The following is a 25,339-nucleotide window of genomic DNA, read 5'->3' as shown; positions in this document are numbered from 1 at the left end:
ACAGAGGCCACCCCTGGGACAGCTGCCCAAGGACGAGGTGATGAGAAGGATGGTATGTGCAGTTTGACAATAGAGTACTGACCTTCAACACACTCATTCCACTAGAGGGGTGACACGTCCCCACTGGTGGCAAAGACAATAAACACCGAGGGAGAGACCATCTAATATTACCACATCTGGGGAGTGGAGAGGATGGGGAAACCAACATAGACTTAAGATATTCTTTCTTTTTTAAAGCTATTTATTTGAAGATTGCTGAAGAAATATCTCACTAATTTAGGTTTAAGAACATAAAAGTTTTTTATTATTTTTGATAGAGTGTATATTACATGCAGGGAAGAGACATGACAACAATAACTAGTCTGGACGCTTAAATTTGATATTCAAGTTAAAGTCTTCAACAGGGATTGGATGCATTAATTATTTTAAATTAATATGTATGTGAAAATAATTTTATTTCATATATTTTATGTGTTTTTTTTATAAACTGCTAGTTTCACCTTTGCTAACATCCAAGGCGCAAACTGTTACCCAGTTTGATTACCTTATATCTCACTTTCCCTCCCCGTTATTTTGTGACAACGCAATGAGAGTCTTCTCTTTATAGAAAAATACTTTCACAGCCAATGTGTAAGAATGACATAAAAGATTTCATATTTCTCATTTCATTTGTCATTGTGATTTTCTTCTAAATATAAAAAATAGGCTTCTTGTATTTTCTTTTTTATGGATGATATCTAGGTCCCAGAGAGAACAGCTTTAATATCTTTTTCCTACTTGTGGGAAAAGTATTAAAAGTTTGGTTAAATTGTCTTGGTTGTCTATAAATGTATAAATTCTCCATTTTCATAACAGCCATATCATGACTGACTAACGAATCAGACTTGCTTTGAAGGAAAAGAGAAAAAGAATGCAAACTTTGAAACTCATTAACCATACACTGAGGCTCTATCCTATTTCTAAGTTAAAACAGCAATCTTTAATGATAAAATTCTCTCATTCTTGTGACCTCTTTGTGAAAAACTTATCATAACTTTAACACTGCACAAAAACATGGTATTAATATCAAATGTCATTGAGCCAGTGAAATGTAATAACATTTACCTTAGGAAATTAGCACCATAATCCCTCACCCAGATAATCTGCACCAAGTCAAGGTAAATCCCATCATTAATTTTCAAAGGAAAATATAACCCAGACACTTTTTAAGTTAGATATGAAAGAATGGACATGTACTGGTGATTAAGTTGATAATGTCAAACAATTTTGAAAAAATTAAATTATCTAATCTAAAATTGGTTTGTACAAGTGGAAAAAAAATAAGATTTTTAATGTTTTACCCTATTCATAACTATATCTTTCATTTTTGTAATTCAGAAATAATTTTCCTATAAAACCACAAAGGTTTAGGAACAAAGCTTTCCAAATTGTTGAGTCATTCTAGTAGACACCTGTGTTCTACCGAGTGTCACATACTAGCAGGACACTAGCTATTAGTCTATTGTCGTACCCAGTTCTCCAGCTTCACAATTACTCCCTTACCACGCAGCCTCAATTTTCGCTTCCTAACTTCCATTTCACCCTTCAACTTGTGCAAGTACGTTGCGCCTTATGGTTGTTACTCTAAGAATACATAACTCAATAAAAACATCTTCTTACCCTAGCAAAGAAAAAACGCTGCCCAAAGCACCTTGGCACTTGGGATTAGTGACCTGAATAGACTCTGGATTTTGCTAGAAAGATTCACTAGCACATGGAGTTTCCAACCCATGTACACCAGCAAGACAGTAGTCAAGGTCATCAAAGCCAAATGCTGGCTCTCCATCAGGTATGTTTTTGCTTCCACAACAGTCTTAAGGGAGAATCCTTGATAAGGAATTAAATAGACTAAGTCACGAAGAAAGTGTGTAAATTCTCCACTTTCATAACAGCCATATCATGACTGAATAAGTCACATAAGATATTTAATTTGTGCTATTCACATAAAGAAGCAGAAGACAAGGTCCACTCCCCGTTTCTATTCCCATAGGAGAACAGGAAGACCATGTCGTATATGGTTTTATATATGTATGTATGATTTTCCATATAAATTATACATTGTGTATATAATCTTTCATCAAGGTGACTTTGGTCACAAATGCATTTCATAGAGAAGAATTCCATCTAAAAGTTTACAAGTTTTACACTTAATCACAGAGCTACAAATAATACAATCTTCCTTCAACAAACTCACTCTGTGTGTGTGTGTACATACACACACATACATAAAATTAAAAAGCATTTAAACATTTAAACAAAATAGAAAGATAACTTCACATGGAAAGTGAGGCTGGAAGAAATAGTCTAAGAGCCTGATTTGAATAAAAGGTAATCTTAAAAACACATGACATATTCATGAGCATATGCTATATTGAAGCAAGTTCAAAGCTAACATTGTTTTGCTTTGCACTTTTGTTGTTTTAATTGACAGTGAGTTATAAACATTTTCTAAGGTTTATTACAATGCCTCAAATTTAAATTTTAGAAATAAAGTTATTTGAATTATCATTATAAATCAAGCATGAAAGAAATAAGCCATATTTAACATGCTGATATTTAATCCAGAAAATCTGCTGAATTCTCTTTGTAGTTTTAATAGTTAATCCTTAGATTCCTTTGGGATTTGTAAGTAAACATTCATATTACCTGAAAATAATTTTTAAACATTTTTCTTCTTTCCAACCATTTGCTTCTTATGTCTTTTCTTGTCTTATTGTGATGGCTGAGGTCAAAGAAGGGGTTAGAGCAGATATTCTTTTGTTTTCATGATTAAAACGCTATTATAAACCAAGGGTTTCAGTATTATTAGGTTAAGAATATTCTCTTTAATTCCTAGTTTACTAAGAATTATCACCTATGACTTGGTATTGAAATTTATCATCTTTGAAACGTTGATTGAAATGACCATCGGTTTTCCTCCTTCATCAGTTAATATGGTGAATTACAGTATTTGTTGGCTGGTTCCTTCCTTGTGTCCTCAGATCCACCCCTCTACCTTCCTGGCTCTGTCCTCCATCATGGGGTTGCCCTGCAGGCAGTTTTCTGTACATCTGTAACAGCAGGCTTCCAGCTGAGCTTAGCCAATGGGAGGCCTTGACAGGAGGCTGGACGGGAGGAGGGAGGAGAGAGAGTATTACTCTCCTTTCCTCTCTGCCTCTCACAGCCTCTCTGACATCTGCTGCATCTCCTCCATGGCTCTAAGTCCCGCTGGATGGAATTCTCCCTCTGAGAAACCCAGGCCTTAGGTTCTGGTAGCACTGCCTTCCCCTATCTCTCTAGACAACAGTTTCTCAGTCTCAGCACTATTGACATTTTGGGGCCAGATAATTCTTTGTTGTGGGGACTATCCTGTGCATTGTAGAATATATAGCAATATCCTGGCCTCTACACACTAGATACCAGTAGCACTCCTCATCCAGTCATGACAACTAAAATGTCTCCAATGGTTGCCAAGTGTCTCCTGGGTGGGAAGAGGGGCCACAAAGCCCCTGGTTGAGAAACATAGCTCTAGGCTAAGAGGAGTCATGGCTTCCTGAAGCTAGTCTCTGAGTTACTTCTCCTACCCCTTGCTTGACTTCTCAGCTTTGCTCTCAACTATGTAACCAATCCCCTACATTAAATTTCCTTTGTTGTAAATACTGAAGTGGTCCATGACTGATAAAACAAATTTCTATTGTGAAATCATACTTAGATTCTTTTTTTTTTTTTGGTGAGGAAGATCAGCCCAGAGCTAACATCTGTGCCCATCTTCCTCCACTTTATATGGGACGCCGCCACAGCATGGCGTGACAAGTGGTGCATCGGTGCATGCCCAGGATCCGAACTCGAGAACCCCGGGCCGTGGAGGCAGAGCGTGTGCACCTAACCACTTGAGCCACCAGGCCGGCGCCCATACTTAGACTCTTAGAAATGACTGTAGCATGCATATTTGTAATAACTGGCTTTTATCTGCTTTCTTCCATTTTACTCCCTTGTCTTTTTTTCCTAATTTCTTGAGATGAACACTTAGCTCATTAATTACCAATTATTCTTCGTTTTCAATATATGCATTAAAGGCTATAAATTGCTACACTAGTTACATTCTTTGAGTTTTGCTATTTGCTGTTTTAATTGGCATTCAGTTACAAACATTTCTAAAATTCATTATGATGTTTCACAGCTAACTTTTGAAAGTAATTTTGAATTTTCATTATAAATCAAGAATATAAGAAATAGCCATATTTAATTTGTGAAAGAAGCATTTTTCAAAAGATAAGGAAGCAATTTTTCAACTGTATTGCCAATATTTGAATATTCTTGGAGATAATGCCCAATGTTTAAGGTATCTATTATCTAGAAGCTTTTATTTTATATTACTGCCCAATCCACAGGTAGAAAATAAAGATTTCGAAAAAAATTTCCTCACTTTCAATAATAATCATAATTATCACTACCACCATCAACTTCATCATATTCTGTTTGGCAGCATCATGATCTTTAAGACAAAGACATAAGAGAATTAAATGTGAAAAGTGCTCTAGTACAAAGGGCAGATACAATTGAAATATAATTTCAAATTATAAACATCAAATTCTATAAAACTACATATAAATCCACCTAATAACTAAACATATGTAAGCACAAAGAGCAATATGCAAAATTTTGAGAATTTCTGTATGGCAGAATCAAATAAATGAATCTCGTGTATAAGAAAAGAAATGCAGAACACAATTATCTTCTATTCAAGCTTTCTTCTTTTAAAAGTGCTTTACAGAATAGCTTAACAATTTTATACACATACACAGAGGCATACACAAAGAAACAGAAATTTTGGAAGCAATCAGAGACACACTCAAAAATGCAATTATATCTTTTCTGAATTGTTTTTCATTTTATCCTTGAAAAACTACATCAGTGTGTATTAACAAACATGGTATAACAGAGTTATTAAAAAAAAAAAACTCTATTGTAAATATTGCACATTTTCCTCAGTTCTGTTCCCTAAAGAATTTCTTCTCTGTCATCTTTGCTCTCTCCTACCAATATGTGTTATTTCTTCTAAAAGTTCGCTCACATGTCTCTGGGATGGGCTCCTCAGAGAACAGGTCAGGACCAAGAAAGGCAGCATTTAGAGAAGCCCAAAATACAAACGGCATTTGTACTTCTGTTGACTTCCTGTCTTCAGGGTATGTCAATGCTTAGAGAAAACAGGAGAAGCAAATGTTTGGCAGTGTTCTATCCCCTAGATCTCAAACTGAGTACAATTACATCAGAAAACTCCTCTAAAGCTTGTACACCTGCTAAAGTGACTAAACGTTACTTCCAGAACCCTGAGCTCAAGTTTGTAGCTTAAGATCCACTGACCACAAAATTGAGTGTCTATATCTTTTTCAGATTATTATTTCATAAGAGCCACGCCAGTCTCCCGTACATGAGCAGCCGCCCAGCACTGAGACTCTCTCCTGCCCAACCTGGACTCCGCTCTCCCCAAATTTCCTCAGACTCCAACAGAGAACACTAGCCCAAGGGAGCAGGAAGCACATGGACATGGGAGCACCACGTCTGCAAGGTGCAAAGAGAGATGGGCCTCTCTGGAGTTTCGCTACCATCTAGCCTGGATGTCTCAAATTAATAACATTTTTCATTTCTGTCTCTGCAATTACACTGGAAGCTTTTTCCGGGGCTCTTCAAGACCTCCTCGCTCTTTGATTGCCTCTGCCAGCTCCAGCCACCCCGCACAGCAGAGCTGCCTGCAGAGGAGCCTGCAGTTTCCATGGAGACAGTGCCAGCTCGGAGGGGGAGGGCAAGGCAGATGCCAAGTGGAGCAGGCGAACCTGGCCGCATCACCACTGACTCCTGAGGTCCTCAGGACAGACCCTTAAGCAGCAAGGACAGGAAGACGGGGGAATTGACGGGGCAACAGAACTGGGTGTAGAACAAACTGAGAGGAGAAAGAGAGAGCTTTAAAATTGGCAAGTATCTCTGGATCTGATGCACTGTTTCTACCAAAATGAAATGTAAAAATCAGGTCTTCAAGTTTATTTTAAAAAAACTATATATATGCATGCATGTGCATGTCTGTGTGTGTATATATACATATATATATCCTATATATATATAGGAAAAGTTTGATCTGCCTTCTCTTAACATCTGGAAATAGCATTTCTAGAAAAGCTAATTTTTATGGAAATATCAAAAAACAGCAAGACAGCTTTGGAGTGTGCTACCATTTTATTTGAGCACATTATCATAATATTTATTCCCAATCATGATTCACGCCCTATTCTGTGCCATTAATGAGACTTTGACATTTTTTCTTACTTTTATACAAAATCCTCAGTTTTTACTTTATGTACAAGAATTTTGAAGCAAGATTTGTTTTACTAATAGAAACTGTAGGCTCACAAAGTAACTCCTAAAGTTAAAGTATATCTAAGCTGTCCAATTCTCATTCAGATATTCTATCAACATTCTTTTTCTATGACGTGTTTAGAGCTATTCACCAGTATCTGCGTTCTCTTTGTCCTCTGGGCATATAGTTGGACTGGGCTTCCCTCTCCCTTTAAAATTGAGGATGGCCACGTAACTCGCTCTGCCTGATGAAACAGGATTGAGTGATATATCTGACCCAGTTTTCCGCTTCCCTTTCCCTACCTCAGTAGTCATGGAAGAATGTACTAAGATGTAGGATCCATTGGCCTCGATCCCAGAATGACTAGGATTATCCGAGTCTCCATTCTCATCTTTCACCAACACATGCTGAAGATGTACTGACTTTGACTCTTTTAAGCTGCTGAAATTTGAGGGCTGTTTGTTAAAGCAGCATAAGCTAGCTCACCCTAATGGATACACAACCTCCTCACTCAATCATAAAATATTTTAATTAAGACATTATGCTCATTTGTATGAGGTGCCCAGAAAATTATGACAGATTCTCTCTTCAAAGTCACAGTCTGACAAGTTAGCAGATGATTAATATAAAAGGCAATACATGAAATACTCCACAGTAAACAGAAAACAAAATTTCTGTAGGAGTTCACTTTGAGCTGAGGTTAAGACTGAAAGGCTTAGCACAAGAAAGTGGCCTTTAAGATAGTGATGTTGAAGAATTAGTAAACCAAGAAGATCACCTTCTACCACAAGTTAGATGTGGCAGCCTATGACATACAATAAAGCCTCAACAATTATTATCACTAGTATCACTATTAAAGCGAGAAAGCTGCAGGTTCTATTGTGCTCTAGAGACTCTGCATGGATAGGTCTAGTTGAATTTGAATGGCAGAAAAATAAGAAATAATTTTTCAGTATAAGTGTGTCCCATGCAGTATTTGGGACATACTCATACTGAAGAAAAAAAAATCTGTTGTTTATCTGCAATTCAAACTTAACTAGGTGTCCTGTATTTTCATTTGCTAAATCCAGCAACCCTATCCATGAGTACAGCCTGGGATGGCATAGGTTATGTAAGAGGGCTAGTGATGAGGCGTTAAAGTTATCAGTAAGATGATTTATAAAATAAAGACTAATTACATTTTTTGGTTCTGTAAACGGAAGAAAGATGCCCACTCATTTGTTAAAATATTCTCAAAATAAATGACAACAATGCCCTTTGCTTTTATAAAAGCCACACACTAAACAAAATACATACATTAAGTGAGAAATTTTGCAAATTTTGAATTATACATGTCTTATGATGGTACACATCATCAAACAAAAAAAGTTTTCTTTTTTATTGCTTTTTTTGTAATTTTGAGAAATTATTCTCCTTTTCCTCACCTTAACCCTAAATCCAGGATATGGATGATAAAAAATGGTTTACGCTGATTTACAATTTAATAATTAATAAATAAATTTGAATAAAAATTCTAAAATATTAGGACACAGTCCAAGCCTATTAAAATCAAACAAAAATGTCCTTTCCTTTATTGATAGCTTTAAAAACTTTGAGCAGGCATTTAAAAACTTCTAGTGTTAAAAATTAGATTTCAAAAATAAATAACCTTTATCTTTTAGGATATTTTTAGGTTTACAGAATAATTGCAAAGATGATACAGAAAGTTCCCATATACCCTACACACCATTTCCTTTATTAAGAACATCTTACATGAGTGTGAAATATTTGTTACAATTAATGAACCAGTGTTGATACATTATTATTTACTAAAGTTCATACTTTATTCAGATTTACTTAATTTTTCCCTAATGTCCTTTAACTGTTCCAGGATACCATACTGCATTTAGTCGTCATGTATCCGTGGGCTCCTCTTAGCTCTGACAGTTTCTCAGACTTTCCTTGTTTTTGATGACCTTGAAAGTTCTGAGGAGTACTGATCAGATATTTTCTAGAATTTCTCTTATTTGGGGTTTGCTTGATGTTTCTTTTATGATTAGACTGGGGCTATATAGTTTTGGGAGGAAGTCACAAAAGTCAACTGCCATTTTCAACATATCTAGATTCTTTAACTGACAATTTTTATGATATGTTCATTTATATTCTTGGAAACTAAATTATATTTGAAAGCCCCCAACTTAATATTACCAGAATATCCAGTCTAAAGTAAAAATTTGGACAAGACTCAGAAGCTTCAATTAGATAAATGAATGGCATTCTAATAGGATTCTAATATTGTTTAGAATGATCACATAACATTTTCAACTGCAAAAACAAAAAATCATTGAAACTTAGAAAAGTCTCATGAAACTATTAGAACATTACATTTACTTGTCCTTTAAATAAATCCTATGTAATTGAAACACTAAAGTTACAACCTTATAACGAGGCTAAAAGAAACAGGAAAGATAGAATCAGTGATGAAGATAAGAAGAGCAGCTCCTATGGCAGAGTGCCAGCCTGCACCCCACTCCCCAGGGCCAAACATACCTGCTGACAGTTCTTTAAGTTTCTTGGGGACCTCAGTCAATTCTTTTCAGCCTTGCCAACCTAAATCCAAACAATGGTTTCCCCCATGACCCAAGAGCTGGCACATCTCCCTTAGTACTTTAAAACATAAGAGAATTTGAATCTCTTATTTATTATTAACCCACCAAATGGTAAATTCTAGGAGAAAAAAGGATAAGTTATTTTGCAATTATTAATTAGCTCCTTAACTAATGAGACTAATGATTAGGTTTAAATTGCCATTTTTATAGGTCAAATACAGTGGCGTGTCAGTAATTTCACATGGTCCTACCTAACACAGTTATGCGTCACTTAACGACAGGGATATGTTCTGAGAAACGCATTGTTAGGTGACGGCTTCATTGTGTGAACATCACAGAGTGTACTTACACAACCCTAGATGGTATAGCCTACTGCACACCTAGGCTATACGGTACTAAACTTACAGGACCACTGTCATATATGTGGTCTATTGTTGACTGAAATGTTATTATGCAGCACATGACTATACTCTCAACAATATAGTGATGTCAGCCTGGATCTGTATTTTTCAAATTCCCAGAATGATCCTTAAACAAACACCTTTTCAAGATATTTACTACCATTGGTAAACAATCAGCTAAGTGTCTCATTTCCCTCTTTGCATAAGACTCAAAGCCAAATGCTGAAATTATTGGACAGCACGCTGCATATCAACAGTGCAGTTGAATTTTGTGATAAGGGGCCAGAACACTGCCTTCCACTGAGCTCATGAGGTGAGCGGCATCTGGGCACGCACACAGATGACACATTTTCAGTTACAAACCCTGAAAATGCTTTCCAAGACTAAACTGTGTCAGTGATTTTAAGACATGATTTACAGACAGATTCAAAAGATAAAGATTCAGAAATATGGAGCCAATACAATGCTCCAACAGAGAAACAATGTAATCCAAATTATTGCTTCGGTGGATAGCAACGATTTAAACATCAAAAGGAACCACCTTAGAGTACTCTTGTTATGTAAGAGGAAGCTCTCCAATCTAATGACAATAGTTTCATATCTTCAAGCATCTTCTATGTGCAGGTGTCATATTTCAAAGACATAATTTAACTAAAGACATAGCTAATTTAAATAAAAAGGGGATTTTGTGATAGCAGAGTCCAAACATGAGATATGCAAGTTTATAACAGCAAATACTTCTTTTTCTGTTAATATTAACTCTGAGTTATAGATATTTCCTATATGAGATGAAATAAAAGTAAACATGCAATTACTAAAATACCACACTTGAAGTCACATCAATTGGCTTCTGACATTTTATTATGCAGTAGTTAAAAAAACACCCACATCCTTGACAGATTAACATTTAGTCTTTATAAAACAAATCACTACATTTCCAACATATATCACTCAAGATCTTATGCCAAGATTATATTTGGATAACTTTTTAGTAATTTAAAATAATTTACTTTTCTTTCAGTTGACAATATTCCAAATCATAGATGGTATCTTCAAATTAAATATGAGAAATGGAGAGAGAGAAGTCAAGAGGGCGGCGTAGGCAGACCCTGAACTCACCTCCCCTGTGGACACAGACAATTTACAACTACTCATGGAAAAATTACCCCTGAGACAGAACTGAAAAGTGGATAAGAGGAACTCCTGCAACAAAGGACAATCCTAATAGAGGTGGAAGAGGCAGAGACTCCCTTCTGGAGAGGAAAAACGCCGCCTTCACAAGCCGCCGGCTTCACGGCCACCCGGGAACAGCCCAGAGGTACGCAGACTCCCTGGAGCAGCGTGGCCCTGAGCGGGGGAGCGCCCCCGCTGTGGGCATTTTGTGGACCCAGCACAATCGAGACGAGTGGCATAACATCTGACTTTGCCTGCTACTAAAACATTGGGGAGCACCCCCAGAGAAGCTGGTTCACAAAGAAATTAAAACCGGCTCTTAAAGGGCCCACATGCAAACTCACCCGTTTCAGAAAGCAACAGAAAATCACCAGACAGAAAGGTGCACAGTGCTTTGGTTAAAAGAGACTCACCTGATAGGCCCTGAGTGCACCTCGGTGAGAGGTGAGACCTCTCCAGGAACTGGGACATTGGCGGCGGCCATTGTTGTGGCCTGGTGTGGGCGTGCTGACACAGACACCATTGGAGTTCTCCCTGGGGCCTGCTAGCCTAGGTCTGCCCCACACACTAGAGGACTGATTTAATCCAGCTCAGCCAGGGCAGGCAGCCCACCCTAGAGACTGGCCCCACCCAACAAGCCCTCAGGCAACTTGGTGACTGGATTCTCTGCAGCCTGGCAACAGCCCACTTCAGTGGGGCAGGGCTAGCACAAGGAGTGGGTGGAGAGTGTGGGGCGGTGGTGGAGTGTGTGGGGCTCCCAAGGTGGAGAGACTGGGTCCACTTCAGGAGGTCAGGGCACGCACACGGGGCAGGACTGTGTTGACTGTGTGTATGGACCTGTGGGCGGCAGGGCTTGTCAGCTGCAGAAGACTTGTGCTTCTCAAAGACCCACATAGGGGGTTTGCCCCACCTTTCAAAGCCTGAAACAATTGGGTGCTCCCGTGCCTGAGGCCAGCCTCACACAGCTGTAATCCTCAGAGAGCTGACAAGAGACCTACAAGCTGGGGGCTTATAGCAATTGTAAGCCGCTTAGCCTAACAACCTACCACACTGGGGCCTACTCACTTGAAAGAAATACTGCAACACAAATGTGGTATTAGAACTTGCAGCCAACTGTGCTGGGGCTCCCCACACCTGATAAGGAGACTGAAAGGCCCACAACAACTACAAGCAGCTGAGCATTACAACAGCTGGCCAGGAGCATGACTCGGCCTCCAAGGGCGCCTACAGGGAGAACAAGCAGGCCACAATAAAAGGACACACGTAGCCCACATAGGGGTCACCCCTGGAACATTGAGAACTGAGGGAAGCACACTGGAGGCCTCCTAAGGCATCACTTACATAAGGTCACCTATCCAAGAGCAGGAGACGTAGCTGACCTACCTAATACATAGACACAAGCACAGGGAAAGAGGCAAAATGAGGAGGCAAAGGAATACATTCCAAGTAAGGGAACAGGACAAAACCCCAGAAAAGGAACTAAGTGAAACAGAAATGAGCAACCTACCTGACAGAGAGTTGAAACAAAGAGTGTTAAGGATGCTCACTGATCTGGGGAGAAGAATAGATGAACTCAGTGAGAATGTCAACAAAGAAATGGAAGATATAAAAAAGAACCAATCAGAAATGAAGAATACAATACTGGAAATGAAAAATTCACTAGAGGGACTCAAAAGCAGAGTAGAGGATACAGAAGAACGGATCTGCGAGCTGGACAAAAGACTAGATTACCCAAGCTGAAAAGGAAAAAGAGAAAAGAATTAAAAAGAGTGAGGACAGTCTAAGGGACCTCTGGGACAACATCAAGTGCACTAATATCGGTGTTATAGGTGTCCCGGAATGAGAAGAGGGAGACAAAGGGGCAGAAAATCTATCTGAAGAAATAATAGATGAAAACTTCCCTAACCTAAGGAAGGAAACAGTCATCCAGGTACAGGAAGCACAGAGAGCCCCAAACAAAATAAACCCAAAGAGGTCCACACCAAGACACATCATAATCAAAATGTCCAGAATTAAAGATAAAGAGAGAATCCTAAAAGCTGCAAGAGAAAGACAAGTTACATACAAAGGAAACCCCATAAGGCTATCAGCTGACTTCTCAGCGGAAACCTTACAGGCTAGAAGAGAGTGGCACAATATACTTAAAGTGCTAAAAGGAAAAAGCTTACAGCCAAGAATACTCTACCCAGCAAGGTTATCATTCAAAATGGAAGGAGAGATCAAAAATTTCCCAGACAAGCAAAACTTAAAGGAGTTTGTCAACAAGAAACCAGTGCTACAAGAAATGTTAAAGGGACTGATTTAAGGGGAAAAAAGAAGACCACAAATAGGAAAAATTATCTGTTTCCATGATAAGAGGGTAATGGACACAAATACACAAAAAAAGGGTAGACATGATATCAAAAACATAAAATGAGGGAGGAGGGGAGTTAAAGAGTAGAGCTTTCAGACAGAGGTCAAACTAAAGAGAAGATCAATTCTGTATAGAAGGCTAAAGGAACAGAGAAGGACTACTAAAACACTGAGAAAAAAATTAAAAAATGGCTATAAGTACATACTTATCAATAGCTACTTTAAACGTCAATGGACTAAATGCTCCAATTAAAAGGCACAGGGTGGCTGACTGGATAAAACAACAGAACCCATTTATATGCTGCACAGAAGAGACACACTTCAGACCTAAAGACACTCACAAACTGAAAGTGAAGGGACAGAAAAAGATACTCCACGTGCCATTGCCACGCAAATGGCAATGAAAAGAAAACTGGGATAGCAATACTCTTATCAGACAAAATAGACTTTAAAACAAAAACTGTAAAAAGAGACAAAGAAGGGAATTACATAATGATCAAGGGAACAATCCAACAAGAGGATATAACACTTGTAAATATCTACGCACCCAAAGTAGGTGCACCTAAATATATAAAGCAATTATTAACAGACATAAAAAGAGAAATAGACAGTAACACAATAATAGTAGGGGAATTTAACACTCCACTTACACCAATGGATAGATCATCCAAAGAGAATATTAATAAGGAAACATAGGCCTTAAATGGCACACTAGAAGAGATGGACCCAGTAGATATATACACAACATTCCATCCAAAAACTGAAGAATAAAAGTTCTTTTCAAATGCACATGGAACATTCTCTAGGATTGATCACATATTAGGCCACATACAAGTCTCCATAAATTTAAGAAGATTGAAATAATACCAAGCATCTTTTCTGACCACAACAGTATGAAACTAGAAATCAGCTATAGGAAGAAAATCAGAAAAGCCACAAATACGTGGAGATTAAACAAAATGCTACAGAACAACGATTGGGTCAATGAAGAAATCAAAGAAGAAATCAAAAAATACCTGGAGACAAATTAAAACGAAAATACGACATGCCAAAATTTATGGGATACAGCAAAAGCGGTTGTAAGAGGGAAGTTTATAGCAATACAGGCCTATCTCAACAAACAAGAAAAATCTCAAATAAACAAGCTAACAATGCACCTAAAGGAACTGGAAAAAGAAGAACAAACAAAGCCCAAAATCAGTAGAAGAAGGGAAATAACAAAAATCAGAGCAAAAATAAATGAAATAGAGACTAAAAAAACAACAGAAAAAATTAATAAAACCAAGAGCTGGCTCTTTGAAAAGATAAACAAAATTGACAAATCTTTAGCTAGACTCACCAAGAAAAAAAGAGAGAAGGCACAAATAAGTAAAATCAGAAATGAAAGAGGAGAAATTACAACAGACACCTCAGAAATACAAAAGATTATAAGAGAATACTATGAAAAGCTATACACCAACCAATTCGACAATCTGGAAGAAATGGATAAATTCTTAGAATCATACAACCTTCCAAAACTGGATCAAGAAGAAACAAAATTTGAATAGACCAATCACCAGTAAGGAGATTGAAAAAGTAATCAAAAACCTCCCCAAAAATAAGAGTCCAGGACCACACGGCCTCCCTGGTGAATTCTACCAAACACTCAAAGAAGACTTAATACCTATCCTTCTCAAACTCCTCCAAAAAATTGAGGAGTAGGGGAAGCTCCCTAATACATTCTATGAAGCCCACCTTACCATGATACCAAAACCAGACAAGGACAACACAAAAAAAGAAAATTACAGGCCAATATCACTGATGAACATCGATGCAAAAATCCTCAACAAAATACTAGCAAATCGCATACAACAATACATTAAAAAGATTATACACCATGATCAAGTGGGATTTATTCCAGGTACGCAGGAATGGTTCAACATTCACAAATCAATCAACGTAATGCACCACATTAATAAAATGAAGAATAAAAATCACATGATCATCTCAATAGATGCAGAGAAAGCATTTGACAAGATACTGCATCCATTTATGATAAAAACTCTGAATAAAATGGGTATAGAAGGAAAGTACCTCAGCATAATAAAGGCCATATATGACAAACCCACAGCTAATATCATCCTCAATGGTGAAAAACTGAAACCTATCCCTCTAAGAACAGGAACCAGACAAGGATGCCCACTGTCACTCCTATTTAACATAGTACTGGAAGTCCTAGCCAGAGCAATCAGGCAAGAAAAAGAAATAAAAGGGATCCAAATTGGAAAGGAAGAAGTGAAACTCCTATTATTTGCAGATGACATGATTTTATATATAGAAAACCCTAAAGAATCCACCAAAAAACTTTTAGAAGTAATAAACGAATACAGTAAAGTTGCACAATACAAAATCAACATGCAAAAATCAGTTGTATTTCTATACACTAACAACGAAGTAGCAGAAAGAGAAATTAAGAATACAATCCCATTTACAATGGCAACAAAAAGAATAAAATACCTAGGAATAAACTTAACCAAAGAGGTGAAAGATCTGTACACCGAAAATTATACAACATTGCTGAAAGAAATTGAAGAAGACACAAAGAAATGGAAAGATATTCTGTGCTCTTGGATGGGAAGAATTAACATAGTTAAGATGTTCATACTTCCTAAAGCAATCTAGAGATTCAATGCAATCCCTATCAAAGTTCCAACAACATTTTTCACAGAAATACAACAAAGAATCCTAAAATTTATAAGGAACAACAAAAGACCCCAAATAGCTAAAGGAATCCTGAGAAAAAAGAACAAAGCTGGGGGTATCACACTCCCTGATTTCAAAATATACTACAAAGCTATAGTAACCAAAACAGCATGGTACTGGCACAAAAACAGACACACAGATCAATGGAATAGAATCGAAAGCCCAGAAATAAACCCACACATCTGTGGACAGCTAATCTTCGACAAAGGAGCCAAGAACATACAATGGAGGAAAGAAAGTCTCTTCAACAAATGGTGTTGGGAAAACTGGATAGCCACATGCAAAAAAATGAAAGTAGACCCTTACCTTACACCATACACAAAAATTAACTCAAAATGGATTAAAGACTTGAATGTAAGACCTGAAACTATGAAACTTCTAGAAGAAAACATAGGCAGTATGCTCTTCGACATCAGTCTTAGCAGCATATTTTCAAGCACCATGTCTGACCGAGCAAGAGAAACAACAGAAAAAATAAACAAATGGGACTACATCAAACTAAAAAGCTTCTACACAGCAAAGGAAACCATCAACAAAACATAAAGACAACCTAACAATTGGGAAAAGATATTTGCAAACCATACATCGGATAAGGGGTTAATCTCCAAAATATATAAAGAACACATGCATCTCAACAACACAAAAACTAACAACCCAATTAAAAAATGGGCAAAAGACCTGAACAGACATTTCTCCAAAGAAGATATACAGATGGCCAACAGACACATGAAAAGATGTTCAAAATCATTAACTATCAGGGAAATGCAAATCAAAACTACAATGAGATATCACCTCACGGCCGTCAGAATGGCTATAATTAACAAGACAGGAAACAACATGTGTTGGAGAGGGTGTGGAGAGAAGGGAACTCTCATACACTGCTGGTGGGAGTGCAAACTGGTGCAGCCACTATGGAAAACAGCATGGAGATTCCTCAAAAAATTAAGGATAGAACTACCATATGATCCAGCTATTCCACCATTGGGCATTTATCCAAAGAACTTGAAAACACCAATGCGTAAAGATACATGCACCCATGTGTTCATTGCAGCGTTATTCACAATAGCCAAGACTTGGAAGCAACCTAAGTGCCCATCAAGGGACGAATGGATAGAGAAGATGTGGTATATATACACAACGGAATACTACTCAGCCATAAGAAACGATGAAATCCAGCCATTTGTGACAACATGGATGGACATTGAGGGTATTATGCAAAGTGAAATAAGTCAGAGGGAGAAGGTCAAATACTGTACGATTTCCTTCATTAAGTAGTAGATAATAACAACAACAAACAAACACATAGAGACAGAGATTGGATTGGTGGTTACCAAAGAGGAAGGGGGGAGGGAGGAAGGCGAAAGGGATAATTCGGTACATGTGTGTGGTGATGGGTTGTAATTAGTATTTTGGTGGTGAACATGATGTAGTCCATGCAGAAATAGAAGCATAATGATGTACACCTGAAATTTATACAATGCTATAAACCAATGTTACTGCAATAAACAAAAAATTAAAAATAAATAAAAATAAATAAATATGAGAAATGTAATACAAATTCACCCTTAGAAAATAAATCCACTTCTGATCATTATACATGATAATTTTACCCCATTTGTCTATACTCACCACTACTTTCTCTTAATATAATGTCTTCATGAAAGAATATCCTGCAAGTTGTCATCTAAATCAGCATTTTTCTGTTTTCATAGTCCACTACTTTTCTTTGAGAACATGATTATTGTTCCATGGAAACATAAATTTGGTTCAGCTCTATTTTTTGTTCTTAAAGTAAGTTTAATATTCTCCTGCAGCAAAATTACTGGCATATTTGTGTTCCAATGATTTTGAGATAATCTGCCTTTGAAAAACAACCTGCTATCCTTGAGGATGCCAGGAAACCACATGATGGCTGACTTGATAGGTGAAAGCATATATTAGCTCTGCACATGGAAACACAGGCAGCTCTTACTAACTCATCATCATATTGATCTCTGACATCCATTCAGTGATAGATTATCTGTCTTCTGTTTTGTCTTCCCATTTCAACATATATCTGTGATATGATTCAACGATTATTGTATATTAAAAATTTATCCGACATAAGGCATCTACTGAGAAGCCAGGCACGCATTACTGCTCGTGAGTTCCTACCTGTACTGTATCAGTACAGGATGAATTTTAAAGTCATTTTAATGACCAACCTTCAAGGAAGTTGCATTCTTTTTTTTTTTTTTTCATGAGGAAGATGGGCCCTGAGCTAACATCTGCCAATCCTCCTCTTTTTTTGCTGAGGAAGACTGGCCCTGGGCTAACATCCATGCCCATCTTCCTCTACTTTATATGGGACGCCGCCACAGCATAGCTTGCCAAGCGGTGCGTCGGTGTGCGCCTGGGATCTGAACCAGCGAACCCCGGGCCGCCACAGCAGGGCATGCGCACTTAACTGCTTGCGCCACTGGGCTGGCCCCACGGGAGGTTGCATTCTAATGGGGGCAGACATGAAAATAAACATGCAAACCAATAAATAAATGAGATGATTTCTGGTTCTCATACATGTCATAAAGAAGGTAAAACAGGATAATTGTTAGGAGACATACGAAGAGGGGATCTGCCTTAGCAAGATGATCAGGAGAGACAGAGATGGCCAGAGTAGCTGCAGCCTAATAAACCAGGGGGAGAGAGGGGCAGATGACATAAGACAGGAAGAGGTTGGACTTTTTCCGTTTGCCATTGCCAGGGATATAAGCAAATGCAAGATGTGATCTGATTTAGAGGGAGCCCTCTGGCTGCTGTGAGGATGACAAGTTGCAGTGAGGCAGAGCAAAGGCAGCCAGGAGCCTGCTGCAGAAATTCTGGTGAGCGATAACGGCAGCTTGGATCAGTATGATCAGAAGTGGGGGGTTCAACGAAGATCAGAAGCATCCATGTAATTTTGAAAAATACTCATAAAAGAGAACTTTGGTATTCCAAAGTTAATATTTAAATTATTATTTAGTATTCCAAAGAATAATTTAAAATACCCTAAAGAATGACCCACATTATGGATTAGTAATTCCAACTCATTTAGGGACTAATTCAATACCAAACACCCCAAATCTTCCACTAGAGGTGGTCTTTCCTCAGCACTAGGACCTTGCTGGTTTTACCCTGTGGTTTTTGCTATGGACTAAATGTTTGTGTCCCCGGAAATCCATATGTTGAAGCCCAAACCCTTAATGTGATAGTATTTAGAGATGAGGCCTTTGGTAGGTAATTAGGTTGAAATGAGGTCTTGAGGGTGGGGCCCTCATGAGGGGATTAGTGGCCTTAAAAGAAGAGGAAGAGAGAGATGCACACACCAAGGAAAGGCCATGTGAGGACATAGAAAGAGGGCAACCGTCTGCAAGCAGGAAGAGAGCTCTCACCAGGAACCTAATCAGCTGGCACCTTGATCTTGGACTTTCCAGCCTCCAAAACTGTGAGAAATAAATGTCTGTTGTTTAAGCCACCTAGCCTATGGTATTTTGATATGGCAGCCAGAGCTGACCAAGACAGTCTCTTACAGTGTTTTCATTTAGTCAAGTCCTTCCAAAGTCAGGCTGCCCTATCACAACAGACATGCCATAGTACAGGCTTTCCCTAACTTCTGTGATTGAGGGGAACATGGCATGTTCTTAAGTTCAGATTTGGGTAATATTTACACCATAAAGCATGGTATTCAATTATCCTGTCAGTAGTACAGAGTAATCTATAGACCTGTTGTCAAAATGTTCTACCATCTTTTCCTGGTGATCTACAAACAGCTTCACAAATTCTTCTGACACCATGGTATTCTCTGCAGTATCAAACATCTGCACATCACGACACCTGAAATCTCACATTGTATCTATATTTTTTAGCTTAATATGCATGTGCAGCTTAGCTTCTTGATATAATGACAGGAAACTTTTCCACGTGGTGACAGCATCATGGCAAAGGGTTGAGCACCACGTGTATATATTGGAATGACCCACTTGCCTTGAATGTCCTTCTCAGGGCCTTGTAATGGATGAAGAAGCAGCCTTTCCTTGCACCAAATGCCCAGTGATATCTATCTTCAAAGACACATTAGCAATAAACATATAGGTAATAATGCTTTACTTACATGCAAAATATTCAGCAGAAAAATTAAAATTATTCCTATAGTATATGAGCAGCTATTTAATGTAAATCAAGGGCATATATATTGAAAACTAATAAGGTACAACAAATAAGAAATAAAATTTTCCCTCATAGTCCACAACGCAATCTGCTCTAAATAGTAAGAAGAAGAAGAAGAAGGAAAGGCAATGGGCACCAAATAACAGCTGTGTAAACATAAAAGACATTGAGAGAAACAGCAAAAATAGCTGAGTTAGAGAGCGTCTTCTTTGGGTCAGAGATAAAAAAAGCGTTACCTAAACACCAAATCCTGGAACTGTCATGTCTCAATTAACTAAAATGATGAATAACTGCGAGGAACAGCACATATATTTAAACTCCAGTGAGTATCACCTAAGGAGCTTCTGAGAATGAGCGAACATGACAAAATCTACTATTGGTTCAAAAATCTGTTATGTTGCTTTTTAAAATTCTTATTCTCACTTTCAAAAGATAAAATATGGGAAAGCACTTGTAATGATGAACATGCTATAAAACTCAGAGGAATAACTTTGCTTATATTTCCTCCCACACCCTGTTCAACTCAAGATAGCACTTTATCAGGCTGTCACCCTGCTCTCCCACTTGCAGCTCTGTAACACCTGCCATTCCATAGGTATAACAAATACTGTAAAATGCATAATTTGTCAGGCCACCAGGAAGCCATATAAACTCATATTACTACACTGTGTAAATGTAAAGCATTTATGTTTAGTACTGAAAGGGCCAGAGTCCTAGTAGCAATTAATGCATTTTAATGAACTGACACACACAGGAGAAAGGGAAGTATTTCAGAGATGTGACAGTAAATAAGGCTGCATGGCCACCGGCGTTTAAAATTCAAGTTTGAAAAGAATAGAAGTAGCTACTCTTCAACTAGAGAAATTGGCTAATCCACTCAGAGGAGGGCAGATTATCTGGCTCTGGAGCAGAATGTTGTTTGCTACTATTTATAACTTATTGCTACAAAATTTACATTCAGCACAGTTTGTTGACTGAATGGATTAATCAATGAACAATCGACCAGCTCATTTAAAAAGTTCTGCTGCCAAAACTAGTTTAAGCTACCTGCTCCTTCTCATGTCTTCGCATTTCCGCACTCCTTCCCTGGTGTTACCCAACTCCCACCTCCTCTGTCAGAGCTCACCAGAACATAGTCTTCGGTGTCCACAGTCTGTATTTCTGGAGGAACAAGGGATGCCACCTGAGCATCAATTTCCCCCAGCCATGGTCTGGCCCCATCCTCTCACATTCTGCTACTTTCTGGGGTTCACATGTACAAGCTATGAGCACCCCATGAATCCTCTCCACTACTGAAACAGGAAATATGGAATCACCATACAATTATCACACAACCTGCCCTAAGCTGAAGAAAGAAAACTTGAGATTTGTAAGAAAAAAGAACCATATCTGAAACAGCTACAAGCAGTGAGCAAAACCATGATTAGTGTCTCCTATTGAGTACCCAAAACTTTGCTGCTCACTAAGGAACATACTCATTGAGCGATATTAACTTCCCTTCTGTACTTCCTTCAAAAGTTTGATAATAGAGGAGCCAGCTCTGAGTGCCTAGTGGTTAAAGTTCTGTGCTCTCACTGCTTCGGCTGCCCAGGTTTGTTTCCCAGTCACAGAACCATACCAACCATCTGTCAGTGGCCATCCTGTGGCAGTGGCTCACATAGAAGAACTAAAAGGACTTACAACTAGAATATACGACCATGCACTGGGGCTTTAGGGAGGAAAAAAAAAAGTTTGAGAATAGAGAACGAATTAGAATTTTTTTTCATAACTTACACATGATTTCTTCCTATTGACAGTTAGCGTGATAAGAATTCACTGAAATTATGTTCAAAGTATTTAAGGAAATATGCTCAAAAAATGGAAGCCAGCTACGGTTCACACTTCTAAAACTGTTCTGATAAAGACTTCCAGGCGCCAGACTCAGCAGCCCACCAGGAGAGAAATAATATTCTGGGACATGTGTACAGATTTCAATCTCTGAGCAACAATAGGGCTTCATTCTACTTCCCTTTTAAGCAGCAAATATCTGTGCAAAAAGAAAAACATAGAGGGAACTTTTTGGAGCCAATTTTGTATGATATAATTTTTGAAGCAGTATAAAGAAACAACAGGAATTACTTCCACTGATGGATACAGGAAAATTCCTCCTTTAGGCAATACCCAACGGTGCGGAAAGCAGCAATATCTTTACCACCATTAGGGAATTGGGCATTTTATAACCATATTAGTAATAGAGGTCAGAGATTTAGTTTTACAGACAAGAAAATCTTTTGACTTCAACTCATACCAAAAAATTTAGCCTATTTTTGAAGCACATCAAAAGTTCCAGGGAATATATTTTATATTTGAATGCTTGTTATGATTATGCTTCCCAAAGCATTTTCATATAAATTATCATATCACATTCAAAAAAATTCTGTGCTCCTGAGGAGCAAATGACCAAATAGTAACAGATGCAAGGTCACAAGAGAAAGCTAGTGTCAAGCAGGATTTGGATCCCAGAACTCAGAATCCTAATGCAGTGTTCCCTCCAGAGTGCCACAGTGCCCAGCACCCAAAATGTACATACAGCCCACAATGATTAACGATGTTTACTATGTGCCAATTATTGTCCTAGGATTTGACGATCAATTACTAAAAAAAAGATAGATTACCAATATGGGGTGGGGGTGGGGAGAGGCATGGTCCTGTGTGACCAGAGAAAAAGGTATATACCTGGGGGAGGGGGGGTATAGAAAATCATATATGTGCCTAAATGTCATCCTGACTTATTCTTCCCAATGAACATGAAACACACAGTGAGGTGACTGTAGCATATATACAGAGCTTCTACCTGTGAGCCCCAGACTGTCACAGGTACCTTGCCTTTAATAAACTGATCCCTGAGCCTGCTCAGGTGCCTAATTATGCTTTATGTGCAGAAAGCAAAATGCAGAATTAGAGAAAAGAATATGTCATCTTGATTATTTAACAGTAGAAATAGATAAGGTGTTTGAGGTTCACTAACATGCTAGGTTTTCTGCTATATCTTGTAGGACCACGGTCTCTTAATTTGCCCTTACAACAACCTGAAGACACAGGAATTATTTCCCCTCCATCAACAATGACATTCAGTAGTAACTTATTCACTTGCTAAAAAGAAATGGAAAAGTTGAGATATGAACTCAGTCAAGTTGGGATACAACTATTAAGTATTCCCTCCACCATTTGCTCCACTGCCATACCTACTACTGAGACACACAAAATCTGGGAGCCAGAGAATGCTCCCTTAAAGAAGAACCCCCCTAGGAAAAGGGGATACATTTAACTACAATTATGCTTTAAAAATAAGAATTAATAAAATGGGGAATAAACTAATAAAACATGATGAAGGGTAATGTAATTACTATAGATAAATAATACAAATTAGTAAGAAACACAGCAAAGAGACCAATTGAGAAATGTGCAGAGGATCTGGGAAGACAATTCACAAAAGAATTAGGAGTGCATCATAAACTTATGTAATATTTAACCTCAGCTATATTCAAAGAGAAGCAAATTAAATCACAGATGAACACAATTTTTCCCCTAATTGGAATCTGTGTGTTTTTTTTTTAATTATAAAACCCAGTGTTGTTGAAATCCTGGGGAAACTGGCACACTCTTGCCTTGCTGAAAGAAATATAAATTATCTAACGTTTCTGAAGGACAATTTGACAACATATATCAACAGCCTTGAAAACATCCAGTTCTATGATGTAATCTAGAGAAAATAACCAAATGAAAACTATTTAGGTTTAAACACAGCATCACATATACTGCCAAAAAAATAAAAATGCCATCAATCTCCAAAAATAGTGAGCTATTTATGTAAATGATGTTACATCAAAGTACAAAAAACAGACACTAAAAATGAATACCAATTAAAAGCCTCCTTACATATTAAAAAGTAACAAAGCAGAATATGAGAAATCTTCTAAATTTAAAAATGTGTATGGATTAGCATTTGTGCTAAAAATACAGTCATTCTGGGGCTTAGGATGATGCATGAACTTTAGTTTCTTTTTATCATTTCTATATTTTCAGACTTTTAATGATCAGGCAGTACTTCTGAAAACAGAATAAAATAATAAAACGTTACTTGAAAAAGAGAAAAATACTTCATTAACATGCTACAGAGTTCTCAAGAAGACACTAACTTGCTAAACCTACCCAATACATCTCAAATTCAAAGCAGAGAAACTCTAGGTATGACACTCATAAGAATATGTGTAATATATACTCCATGAAGAATGAACCCTGTTAACTTTAAGTCATGTATTCAGCTAATTAACAAAATTCATCCCAAAGCAAATATACAATATTCTTTTCAAAAATTTAAAGGCATGATTTTTTTTTCTGTGTAGTGATGTAATATACAACAAACTATGATATATTTGGTGGAAAGATAATATATAAAAAATAAAACAATTGAAACCTTGCCATAAACACTATGGTCTTGTGTTTGTATGTGTGTGTGTATGGGTATGTGTGCTGGGTATCATATTCAATATAGTTTTTTCCCTTGAGTTTCTTGTTAGCCTTCAGGATCATGAATACTTCCCATATGATGAACTATTCTTTGAAAAGATAACTCATAGCGGCATAATGTTCCTTTGGATAGAGTTGCCATAATATATCTATGCACTTACAATGGATTTAACATTATTATTCTTTTCCAGCTCACCTCAAGCCAAATAGTCTGATGCATATGCTACAAGCTCCAGCCCTGATGCACCACTTGCCACATCTTGGGTAAATATGACATGATTTCTACTATCTCTGAGACTTTTCAGATGATACCCATTTCTCTTGTCGGCCTTTCTGGAGAACTCCTGCACCTCCTCATCTGGTGACTCCAAAAAAGCCACGCTCCGCACCAGCAAGGATTATGTTAGAGACAAGAGAATGAATTTTGGCTTTTTTATATTTGGGAGACTTGGTTTGCTGCCACTGAAGTTGCTCCTCCTGGAAATTAAACGATTGTGTTACTGAAGGTAATGAGTGCTATGCTACTCTAATGTTTGAAAGCCCAAATAAAATATTTGAGAAAGAAGAATAAAATTTATTTTAAGAAGTGAGATTTTTTTTTAGGTTGAGTAGTCATGCTTGGAGTCAAATAAAACATCACGTCTATTTGGAAATTCAATTTTTTCTTCTTTCTTGACTGTGTCCATTGTTGTTCCTATTACAAGTTAAAACATTAAACGACAGCAAAACTCTAATTATCTACACTGAGGAAGAAAGTGCTAGGGATAATAGCTAGCATGGAACATCATTTATATATGGTTTGGGAAGTCAGATTTTGACACTGTCATTTTTATGCCCAATTCTCACCACTTACAAGGCCATCCAATTATTGGCAAAGTCTAACATGAGGAGTAGGAAAGAAATACTGAGAATGAGTTATTTTAAAGTTGGCAACACATAAATCAGCTGAATTTCATGGACCATACTCTATAAATCAGCCAGGGCATTAGACACTCCCCCAGTGATTCCTGATATAGTGTCAA

General features: G+C 37.7%; 1 protein-coding gene across 5 annotated transcripts in view; it reads right to left on the bottom strand.

The window, feature by feature from the left end:
• Positions 1 to 25,339, bottom strand: part of CTNND2 (catenin delta 2) — an 892,220-nt gene that overhangs the window by 860,153 nt on the left and 6,728 nt on the right. Inside the window, exon 2 of one of the 5 annotated variants that reach the window (XM_058564339.1) lies at positions 24,514 to 24,794. The exons of the other annotated variants lie outside the window; for them this stretch is intronic. The gene's annotated coding sequence lies outside the window, so the exon portion shown is untranslated. The remainder of the gene's footprint in view (positions 1 to 24,513; positions 24,795 to 25,339) is intronic. 5 annotated transcript variants of the gene reach the window in all.

This window comes from Diceros bicornis, chromosome 20, assembly GCF_020826845.1.
Source record: "Diceros bicornis minor isolate mBicDic1 chromosome 20, mDicBic1.mat.cur, whole genome shotgun sequence".
NCBI classification, from domain to species: domain Eukaryota; kingdom Metazoa; phylum Chordata; class Mammalia; order Perissodactyla; family Rhinocerotidae; genus Diceros; species Diceros bicornis.
Note: the sequence above shows the minus strand (reverse complement) of the source record. Positions and strands in the feature narration are given on the sequence as shown.